This window comes from Siphateles boraxobius, unplaced genomic scaffold (assembly GCF_051911475.1).
Source record: "Siphateles boraxobius isolate OS27281-9 unplaced genomic scaffold, OSU_SipBor_1 66, whole genome shotgun sequence".
NCBI lineage: Eukaryota > Metazoa > Chordata > Actinopteri > Cypriniformes > Leuciscidae > Siphateles > Siphateles boraxobius.
In genome coordinates this window covers 24,781,758-24,794,478 of record NW_027509193.1, presented here as the reverse complement: position 1 = coordinate 24,794,478, position 12,721 = coordinate 24,781,758, and positions in this window count along the sequence as shown.

The following is a 12,721-nucleotide window of genomic DNA, read 5'->3' as shown; positions in this document are numbered from 1 at the left end:
TCAGTGAAAGTAACAAAGAAAATAAGTAATTTTAACTTGGCTAGTAAAAGGTTGATTAATATCGATTTAGTTTAGTTTAGAAATTTCCTTTGCATTACGTTTCACTCAAACAATTTTATTGAATTATACCAGCCATTTATAGTATGTGTTTCACTTAGAGTATTTAAGTAATTTATTTTTCATCATGTCACATGTTAAGCATGTCGTGACTGCGAAAACCTCAATACTTGGTAGACAAAACACAATGACGGTAACATTTGATGGATCGTTTTTGTGTTTGAATGTGTCATTTGAGCCAGAACATCTACTCGAAATGCCACAAAATGGCAAGTTACTAATCCTGACAACAAAAGCAATGATAAAACAGTGTAAATACTGAAAAATGAACCTCATTAATTATGCAAGGTCCAGTGCATGATGGGAACCCCAGTATCAGAAATGTTGAGTAATTTTTACTTAATTTTATTGAGTTAATATTTACGCTTTCATTTCTACTCGCTTGAATTAAGTACTGATATGGAATTTACTTAGTTTTTTTTAATTCTTGCCTGAACTAACTTTTTCTTGTAAATTACATTTTTTTTTTCAGTAGTATTTACCTTACCAAAAAATCATTCTTTACAGTGTATCAGCGCTTCTCATGTCACTACTGCATCTCATGATTTAACATTAAGATAGTTAAATGATCTACATTAGTCAGTAGATCATGATCCACAATGTTGTCTGTTTTATGACTTTTAAACTACTGATTTTGCTAAAATTGATGGCTGAATTAGGGTAGCAATACTTACAGGAAACTTGCCAAAGAGATTATGAAGAACATGCTACTAACATTCTTTGTGCATAAACATTGGTTTTGGTTTGTTGGTCTCTTTATGTAGAATTAGCAGTATGATCAGAATACAACCTAGTGTTTTAAAATGTTTACTTAAAAAAAAAATCAATTTATTAGCAATAGGTTTTTTTGAAAATTGTCTTTGCATCTCAAATATTTATGTAACAGCACATGAACAACAGCTTAGATGTTTTGTGACAAAGCCAAGAGATCATGTCACGGTTTGGGTTTTGTTTCTTGTTCCTGGTTCTTGTCTGTCATGTGATCCCCTGTTCTAGTCATGTGATCTTGCCTTGTGTTCCCCTGTCTGTTGTGTCATTGGTTGATTGTTTAAGTCTTCCCGGGTGTTTCCCGTTAACCACGCCCCCTTGTTATCCTGTTTAGATCGTTTGCCCCTGTATTTAAGCCCTGTGTTTCAGTCCAGTCTTTTGTGAGTTCTTGTATTGTTGTAATGCTGTAGGCACACTGTCCTGTTCCTGAGTCTGGTAACCAAGTCTGTTTAGTTTCTAGTTCATTTAAATAAAACACTGCTGCACGTGGATCCTGCTTTTGCCTCTGCTTCAGCTGCTTGTAACAGATCAAGATCTCATAATTTACCCAATACCATCTAAACACAACAGTATTTCATACTATACAGTATATAATTACTATATAATTTTTGGCATAAGCTATATGTAGATATTTTTATGTGAAAAATGACTACATCATCTCTCTGCTATGGTGATCATATTCTTAACTACTTAACAACTAACCAGATGCAGATAAAATGACTCAGAGATGTGTGAAAACTTAGTAACATCTACAGTGTGCTGTGTTGGCACTTCACTGGGCTTCCTCTTCACCATAGCGGCAGCTCCTCCACTTCAAAACCAACGCTAACACTTTAGAATACGGTTCCGTCATTAATGAATAACTGCAGGAACACATGAGTAATGCAATATTAACGGTCTAGTAACTACTAACTAACAAGAAGCTCTGATTAATGAATTAGTAAGTAATAGCACTCTGAATGTGGTAGTTTACAATAAAAATAATGTTTCATACCTCCCAGAGGACTACTAATAACTATTATATAGCCTACAGGTTCATACTTAATGTGAATGATGCATTATATTTAACTAATTCTAAAGAGAAAAGTGTCACAGGCCGGGGCGGCAACCAGACCTTCAACGCCGGCCTTTTCAAAGTGTACCACCCTGAGGAGCCTGACCAGAGAACACCACAGACAGGACAACGTTATAAGATACAAAGTTGTGTTGCTTTATTAGATTAAAATAGTTTCTCAGAACAAGGCATCAATTAATCGATCTCTTCTTTGTCTTCGAAGGTCCCAAGGAAATAGCGGCTGCAGGAAGAAGGGCTCTCGCTGGCGTAGACAATGGTAATGTACCCCACAACGAATCCTCCAGAAAAAACAGTGAACAGCACTCAGATAAGAACTTCACAACGGATCCTCAGGGCAGACGGTGAGTAGCACTCAGGTAAGGAACTTCCCAGTGAATCTGCAGGACAGACGGTAAGCAGCGCTAGGGTGAGGGGCTCCATAGCGGATCTTCAGGACAGACAGTGAAGAGCACTCAAGTGAGAGGTTGGAACTTCACAACGAATCTGCAGGGCAGACAGTGGGCAGCACTCAGGTAAGGGACTTCACAACTAATCCTCAGGACAGACGGTGAGTAGCACTCAGGTAAGGGACTTCCCAGTGAATCTGCAGGACAGACGGTAAGCAGCGGTAGAGTGGGGGACTCCACAGCGGATCTTCAAGACAGACAGCGAACAGCACTCAGATAGAAACTCCTCTTCGAGCCAGGCAGTGATCAACATGCAGATAAGAGGCCCTCTACAGAACAAGCAAAGTGCAGCACTCGGGTGAGCCATCCTTTTCAAATCACATCAGCACATCGGAGAGATAGATGGCTCTTTTCTGCTTAATACCCACTCCACATATAACCGCGAATACAGCCCAGCGTTCCACGGGGGTAGCAAGTCAACTGGTCAAAGTCATGGTTAACCCTTTATAAGGCACTCATTGAAATATTTGGAAATGCTAAATTTTAACCACAGAAAGCTAATGGGGGATGTTAAAGGACATTTAAACAAAAAAAATGTTCTTAATTTTTTTCATCTTTGCATTGCAAATCAAGGTCAATGAAGTGACCATATATGAGCACTTGCCTGTCTAGGGTAAAATAAATTACCTAGAGTGAATTTTAAAAAAAATATGACACAAACACACACAAACTGCAAGGAACATTTATTTATTATAGGCACAAACTGCAAGGAACATTTATTTAGAGACATCTCTGTCTTGAGGTACTGATACTGGCATCTTGTGGAGGGTGCTCTGGGAGTACAGGGTCCGGGGCCCTTTCCTAAGGGCTATCCAGTCCCTGTACGACCGGAGCAGGAGCTTGGTTCGCATTGCCGGCAATAAGTCAGACTTGTTCCCGGTGCATGTTGGACTCCTGGCAGGGCTGCCCTTTGTCGCCGGTTCTGTTCATAATTTTTATGGACAGAATTTATAGGCGCAGCCAGGGGCCGGAGGGTGTCAGGTTTGGGGATCACACGATTTCATCTCTGCTGTTTGCGGATAATGTTGTCGTGCTGGCCCCATCATGCCAGGACCTTCAGCATGCACTGGGATGGTTTGCAGCCGAGTGTGAAGCGGCTGGGATGGGAATCAGCACCTCCAAATCTGAGGCCATGGTTCTCAGTCGGAAAAGGGTGGCTTGCCCACTTCAGGTTGGTGGAGAGTTCCTGCCTCAAGTGGAGGAGTTCAAGTATCTTGGGGTCTTGTTCATGAGTGAGGGAAGGATGGAACGGGAGATTGAAGACGGATCGGTGCAGCTTCTGCAGTGATGCGGTTGATGTACCGGTCTGTCGCGGTGAAGAAGGAGTTGCAAGGCGAAGCTCTCGATTTTCCGGTCGATCTACGTTCCTACTCTAACCTATGGTCATGAGCTTATATTTGCTCATAATTGTGTTTTATCACAAACCAATATTCAGTAATTAAAATCAATTCACACAGAGTGTCTAGTGTAGAAAAATACAATAATTAAAAAACAACACATTTTTTAATGGCTCGTTGTCACGGTTGTTTCAGATCAACACCTACAAGTGACCACTAGGTGTCGTCGTTGAGACGGGTGTCGGATTGTTTCGAAGCCTCGACACAGTATGGCACACCCAGCAAACATGCCAGTGGGGAAGTGTGGGTTTTCTGTGGGACAGTGTGGGCAAGGGCAAACCCTTTGGGGCCCCATGTGGGCTTTCTGTGAAATAAAACAGTGGGCTTGCCCAAATAAAACCCACACGGGCCCCCAGTGGGTTAGCCCATGCAGGGCCCATTGCTGTTTTTCACTGTGGGGCCACAAAACGGAGAAAAACAGAGAAAGGGAAAGAAGTAGTGGTGGGCAGATCGAGGCTTCCTGAAACAATGAAACAACTGTTTCATTGTTTCAGGAAGCCTCGATCTGCCCACCACTACTTCTTTCCCTTTCTCCGTTTTTCTAACTTTCTTCACACCAAATGCCTTGTTGTATCCATTGTTGAGACACGTGTTCCAATCGCCGATCGCCTCCCTCACCTCTCGCAGCTGACACTCGTTTCTTCCTTCATTACCCCGCGATCGGCCATCACATGTAAAACCGGAACCGGCCCGGTTGAAACACCCCACTCAAAGAAAGGTTCCGCCCTGCCTTTTCGTCACACAAGGAATTAGCCTATATAATTATTTGGAACAGTGAAAAGTACGATAACTCCCTATATAATGACTTAGCATATAAACACATAAACACTGGTTTTAGTCTGGCTGTATAAATCTCGTTATAGTTTGTCTCTTTATATAGTAGGGTAGACTGTGTACGGTTGAGACACCTTAAATAACTTGCGTGTGCAGCATGCACAACTTGTGATTTTTGCTGTGCACATGTGTATTAGTGTCCTCTTTGATCATGGGAAATTTTAACAACGTAAACATATCCGATCCGAAGATATCAGCAAAAGTGTTTTTTCTAAGATAAGACTTTCACTTCACCATGCACACTCTACAATGAATAGCTTATTATCCTTATGTGACTGTTAAACGTAACTGGTATCATCACAAACGTTATTCTGTGCCCAAAAAACTGTCATATTTCAGGGTATTGTGTCATGCAAGATCATTGCAAAATCTAAAGGAATGTGCAAGGTGACCAGCGGGGTATGGTTGAGACACACGTGTATCAACTGTACCCCCGATAGATTTCTATTAGGAAACACACTGTTTAGTTGTTCAGAGTTAAGATAACAGGTTTAACGTCGTGATTAGCCAGCATAGGACGCAAATGAAAATAAAATTTTATATTTTTGATACTTAAACTGTGTATTCTTAATAAATATATTAAATATATTATTCCTGTTTTATATATTTTAACCAGTGCTAATTTAAACACAATTAATGAATTTAAATGGATGAATAAATAAACATCTTGCCCAATTGTTTTTTTTTCTTTATTTGTCTTTATTTATTATATTTGAAATAAACATTTAGTTACCTTTACATCATTAAAAATGGGTGACTCAACTGTACCATGGTACTTTCTCAACTGTACCACATATGGGTAGCATACAGTTGAGACAAAGTTGAGACAATAAGCACCTTATTTTTATGAGCTAATTGTGGAAAATATAAACTACTTATGGGCATTATTGATTGATAATATCTTAGTCTACAAGCTAATGAAATGTCATGTGGCATGTCATATAGAAATTTACTTCTTTTCAGTATCTATTTTAGTGTGAAAAATCAAAACGCAAAAAAGTGTCTCAGATGTACTCAGTCTACCCTAATAGCAGCATGATCAGAATACAACCTGGTGTTTTATTGTTTACTTTTAAATCAACAAATTAGCAAAAAGGCTTTTTGAAAATTCTTAACACACACAAACACAAGTACACATACAGATTGTAATTGCACAGGGTAAAAACTAGATAAGTTGAGTTAAAACAGAAGGCATAAAAATGCAAAAAAAGTTACATCAGGAAGAACCAGAAGTTTCAAACAGTACTAGATTATGATTTAAAGTCATATTTCTACTGTATCGCTGTGAGATGGTGTGTCTCTTTGAAAATGAAATGTCACCTCATCCTAGAGAGAGAGAGAAAGAGAGAGAAAGAGAGAGAGAGAGAGAGAGAGAAAATGAGACATTGTACAAAGAAATCGGTGTCTGGATTGTCAAATGTCACATCAAGCTCAACAAATGAAGTTTTATGTAACAAAGTTCGGGAGGAGCATGTTCAGGTAATCATCCAATCAGCACAAGAAGAAGCCAGTATAAATAAAGCCTTCCCTTACCTCCTGTCTCATGACTAATTTCTCAGCATCTGACTCCGCCTTCGTGCAGTCATGTCCAAGATAGAGCTCTTCCCCTCCGACGATGAATCTTTCATCACGGAGTCATCTCCACCGCAAAATGCAGATCCAGCGACTCTTCCTTCTCCAGCAGCCAACGACAATATTGAGCCTCCATCCTTAACCAGGGGACGTCGGCCCTCCAGATCCCCTTCGCATACTCAAGACGCCGAAGACTCCCCTCACCACCGCCAGCGAGGAACTCATCATCTTCATCATCGTCTTCCTCTGCGCCTTCCCACCTTCCAGCTCCCCCAAACATCCCTCCCATAGGGAAGTGGACAGTTAAGGGGCTAAGACAAGCCCTAATTAATTCTGACGCAAATTTCTCTCGCAGGATGAGAAAAGCAGAATTATTTAATTTATATGTCACCTTACAATCTTCTCACCTTTCTGTTTCAGCTCCAGTTCCTTCGGCTCGAACGAGCAAGGCTCGCAGGGCCCCGTTCGCTCGTCCCGCAGTACCTCCTTCCTCACTTGCAACGCCGGGCCCCGCCCCCGCGCCACGGTGTCACAGACCTTCCGCTAGCCTGGGCCGCGCCCCGGAACCAGTCACGGAAGGGCGCCAACCTTCTTCAGGTCAACTCCCCTCCTCAGCCCCTCCCTTCGTGGTACCTCACACTCTAGATCCCGGCAGTTCCACTTTCTTACACGATCCCCAAACGTTTCTCTTCCCTTCTACTTCTTTCAGTTTTCCTCCTTCCCAAGCGTCAGGTGCTCACCCTAACATGAGGATGCCTCCGTTAGCCGGTCAATCACCGGGGCATTTCCTTCCCCTTCCCTTTCCACACTATGCTCTTACCGGGGGCTGATCTCCGCGCGAGGATGCCTCCGCAAACGGCCACAGCCCCGATTTTCCACCCCTTTAACCCTCTCCAAGTGCGTTCTCCTTTCTCTCTCTTCTCAGCCACTCCTCAACCAGCCCCTCCGAATGCTGTAGCAACTGAACCTCCTCCAGGTGACGAACAACATCAGAGCTCAAATCCTCGCAGGTGCAGATGTTGATTTGGGTTCTCTCCTGTCCCTGTTTCCCCCAGCCGAGTCCAATCGCCAAGTAGACTTCGGCGACATTTCAGTCACTCTTAAAAATAACTCACAGGCCGAATTCTGTATTGCCTTCAGCCGCTAATCAGAAATCATATGCTCGTCTTTTCCCCATAGACGCCGCGAGCTGAACGGCTATCTGTCTATCATAGCGGAGCTCGCGTTGTCTTATGGGGGTAGTCATTTTTATACGTACCACAAGCTGTTTTCCGCAAAATGCGCCGTCCGCGTTTCCCAATGGAATCAGTGTCCCTATTGGGGAGCGTTGGACACTGATCTCCATAAAAATTTAAAATTTATAAACAACCCTTCCCTATTTCTGTTCTGTTATGATAATGGGTTATGATACAAGAGCTGGTGTGTTGCAAAGAAAGGAGTGACTGTATGCTGTAGTAAAGTTACACAGTTCTGTTCAGCACTGCCTGGCCTCCATTACATGTTCTATGAATTTTATTGTTATTGGTTGAGAAACCAGTGTTTATTGTCACTGGATGAGGCTACATTATTTCAATGTTTAGTAATATTCCCAATATATGAATAGCACAGGAATTTATAGCATATAAACATAATTCCAGACAGCTCTCCAGTAAGGCAGAGTTGTGTTAAGGGCTGGTGACCACACAGGGGCAGTAGCTCTTTAAATATGACCATAATAAAAAATGGAAGATTTTAATGTTGGCATTAATTACCCAACAGTATGGAAAAAATAATGGTAAAGCATAGTACCAGATGAACAAATACAATTGAGAGAAGAGTTTTTAAACTAATTCATAACATTTCTAAGTTTTACTTTCTAATTCATAAAAATCTGTAATATGACCCTTTTATTGTTTTGTATATCACAATGTGAAGCAGCAAAATAACAATTGCTTCACATCTCTGATGTTTAGAAAGCAGAATGCTGTGAGTGACAGTGGCATGGAGTTTCAGCATCTTTGGAGGTGCTCCCCACAGAGTTCATGGGTTTTCAGCTCAGCTGGATTGACAGGGCTTTGTTGAAAAGTCAAGCACATTGTCACTTGTCATTTTAAGAATAAGGTGCTTGAGCACACTTCTTCTTTAGAACTGTACTTTGTTCATATTTGTTTTCTGATCCCATTCCAATGAACATCTTAGCCATTTTATTATATTATATCTGACGGATTCTTACCGCGGTAGGAAACAGCCTGTCATTTTAACATAGGTTTCAAACCAATTTCTGTTCATTTTGCCTTTGCATAAAGAGAGATAAGACATACATGATACAATGGTAAAAAGTGTATTCTCTTTCTAAAATCATTTTGAAGCATCTTCTATGCACAGCATTTATCTAAATGTGAGCATGCATTGCTTTTTTTGTGTATACAGTGAAAGAGAGAGAAAGAAAGAGAGTGAAAGAAAGCTTAAAAAACCCTCCTCTCATAGAGCTCCATGCTTTGTTCTCCCGCCGTTAGTACATTCAGTTGTCTCATTATCATCCATTTTCCTAATAGTTGTCCTGGGTTAAAAGGTACCCTAGGTGTTAAATAGTCATTTACAGCCACTTCTTGGATATTAGATGTTTAAAAAGGATCACAATGACTTTATTTACCAGTAATCCGATTTCTTAACGTTGTGTTTTTCTGGTATTTTCAGGAGGTGTGTCTGGAGGGGAACTGTGTGTGTGTGTGTGTGTGTGATTGACAGTTTATTTCAGAGCAGGATGAGCTTGCCATCAGTGAGAACAGAGCCAAGGTATGTTGTGATTTCTGATTACTCACCTCTTGCTGCAAGAAAAGACTCACACAAACATGCACCTGTGTTCATGATGATGAGCAACACATCTTTTTTTTCCTCTCTCGTTGTCTCTCGCATACAAAATATCATAACAAAGACAAATGTAGACATATAAGCCATTTCATATATGTATAATGCGAGAGAGCAGGATGTAATAGTTTAAGTGTGCTTCTTTCATCTCTATTCTTTCTCTGATGTCGCTGTTTTCTGTGCTGAGTCATTAGGGCTTTCTTTACTGATGGATGTTTACAGACAGGACTCTTCTTCTTTTCCCATGCAAAACAAAAGAAGATGCAAGCTATGTGCGGTTATGACATAGAAACAATACAATTATTTTGTGTCCTGTTTCATCCATGCATATACGACACTCTCGGAAAAATGGAGACAAAAGCTGTCACTGGGTTGGTACCCTTTCAAACGGTGCACATTTGTACCTTGTTTACCCCTAAAGGGTGCATATAGACCTTAAAGGTACATATTAGAACTTTTTGAGAGGGTATCATCCCAGTGACAGCTTTTGTACCTTTTTTTTCTGAGAGTATATATTATACCATAGTACTGTTAAATATTGACCATAAACGGCTTAGGACATTTAAGCCACACTTCAAAATGCATAAATTTGCATATTCGCATTAGATAACAAAATATCAAAACTAGCGATATCTGACAAATTATGCTAGAGTATTGATTCATTTAAGAGGATGCATGAATTCAGTTCAGTTCCTGTGAAACTCTTTTGATTCCATTCGCGTCATATTTTTTCATATCTTTGTTCTGGTGTTCTTATGCTTAATTATGCATGTCTTCATGGATTTACTGAATTAACAAAGGATATGTTCAAAGTCAAGTCCCTCTTATACACTGATTATGTTGTTTCTAATGTCTGCTCTCTTAAGTGTCTCAGATGGGGCTCACCTCCCACTAAGCTGTCTAGACTAATTGATGCAGGTTTGAAGACATTTTTCTGCACTTTTTAACAAAGGTCAAGAGCTGAGGAGCACATGGAGGTTCAGCCTCAGAAAACGTAATATTAAATACATTTCTGGTTCAATAAAAAGTTAAAATCTGGGTGACAATGAGACACTTACAAATTTAAGTGTACAAATTAAATTTGTACAAATTTTATAAATACTCACTAGTATAACTTCAATACGAGTGGTGTATAGGCTATACACACAGTAATGTGCAAAAGTCTTAGGCACGTTAGTATTTTCACCAAAACAAAATGGTTTTAAGCCAGTTATTTATAAGCCTATCTTTTGCTGTGTCAGCATGAAATATCAGTTTACATTCTTTTTGCCATTGATTGTAATAATCCAGTGAGATTTTTGTATGCAATCGCACTGACAACAATACGCAAAAATCTGACAACAGCCAGTAGGCTGATTTCACCGTCATCGAGTCCATCTGGGATTACATGAAGAAGAAAAAACGAGACAGATAAAATCCAGAAGAAATACCAAATTATGGCATGAAACTCTAGATGGCACAGGCTGATAGGACTTTAATTCATTTGGTAGAGATCGCATCGTCATCTAAATAGTGCAGTGCAGCTGATTGGTTGCCTTAGCATCAGTGGCCAATGAGCTGCTGCGGCTCAACATTCTAACAAATACCAGTAGTGTTGTTGCTTTGATCTGAAATCAACAAATTGATGAATAAAATCGTTATTTTTGTTTTATTTTCTTTAATACAAAAAGTATTCTCGTCGCTTCATAACATTAAGGTTGAACCACTAGTCACATAGAATAACATTGCAGTCAACTGGGGGTCAGAAAGCTCTCGGATTTCATCAAAAATATCTTAATTTGTGATCCGAAAATGAACGAAGGTTTTATGGTTTTGGAACAACATGAGGGTGAGTAATCTGGAAAAGATTGATAAAGGCTGTACAAAGCCGTCCCCCACCACAACAGCCAGTAGGCTGATTTCACCATCATCGAGTCCATCTGGGATTACATGAAGAAGAAAAAACGAGACAGATAAAGTCCAGAATAAATACCAAATTATGGCATGAAACTCTAGATGGCACAGGCTAATAGGACTTTAATTCATTTGGTAGTGATCACATTGTCATCTACATAGTGCAGTTGATTGGTTGCCATTGCATCAGTGGCCAATGAGCGATGAACATTCAAATACCGGTAGTGTTGCTGCTAACAGTCTGCAGTGCACTTTCAGAAACCCTACACGTTCCCCAGCTCCACCTGTACATCTGCTATGGGATGAAATCATGTATGATCTATTCCACCAAGACCAAATACATTAACATTGCCATATCCATTACCATGCCAAACTCTCAGAGAGTTATCATGACAGAACTGTGGCAACATCTCCAAGACGCTTGAAGAAACTTGCCCGCAAAGCTACCTGAACAATTGTGTACAAGTAGTCACACCAAATATTGATATTACAATTAATGGCAAAAGGAATGTTTGGAAATGTAGACTGATATTTCATACTGACACTATTTTATATTATATATCAAAACTTGACTCCTTGCGTCACAGAAACAGGAAATGTGACATAGACGTCAGCTGGCCTATTATGCCTGGAAGAGCTTCTGATTGGACATGACGAGATCATCATTGGCTTTGCTCCTCCATGAGCTCCTCTCTCTTTTTCTCAGTGATGTTGTTTGTGTGTGTATGTTAATTTTTTTTTGAGCCTCAGCATATTAATTAAGACACATGCACTGTCACTACGTGCAGCACTGCCTACTGGGTAGCATGTGGCAAACATAGCGGCTGAACAAATGCTGAGCGATTTACAAAAAGCATATCAATAATATCAACAGAATGCTGTTGCTGTCTTGCAATTCCACCTGGAAGCAGTTCCACCTGCTTTTCACATCTTTACATGTTCACTTCCTAAATATGATGATTGTTCAATTTATACTCTAAATAGCAAGATTGGCCATGCTGTTTTTAAAATGTGTGAAGATCTTTGTCCTTTAGTAAATTTGCAAGCAACGACAGTGTCTCAGACTTTTTCTATTCGTTCCTCAGATAAGCAGGTTTGACAGGACTAATGTAGTTGCCTTCAAGCAAATCTTGAAAATATGAAACTTAAAGGTCGCTGGTTTTGAATGCCAAAGGGCAGTAAATGAATAAATGCTTAAGCAAACGGTAACCATTACTTAATCTCATATGTATGTACTGCTGTTGTCCCTTAGTAGAATCTGTACTAATGAGGTGTAATATAATCTCTTACAGTGATCACAGTTTTTTTTGTTGTTGTTGGTTTTTTTTTACATCACAGACAAAACACACACACTCACACACAAACTTGATACTGAATGTCCAACTCTATCCAAAGGCCCATTGCTTTAATGCAGAGTCATATTCGATTTCCGTAAGGTGCTAAATGACCTTTTGAATCAGACTCCTCTGGGTCTGTTTGACCATACCAGCCCGTCTACGGCATTTCTGAGTCTATGTAAGTGCACATTAAGAATGTGCTTGACTTTTACACATAAAGATAGTAATGTGAAAACAGTAGGAGTGCTTTGTTAAATGAAATCCTTTAATGAAATGGATCTTTTTTATATGCATTCTCACTGTGGGTACCTTCAGTATTCACACACACAGCCGGTATTTGGGATTACACTCTTGGACAAGCTGATCCCTTTGATGTGGTAACATGTGTGTGAATAAGAGACCCTCTGCGTCAGAGGCTTAATCTGAACAAAAAAT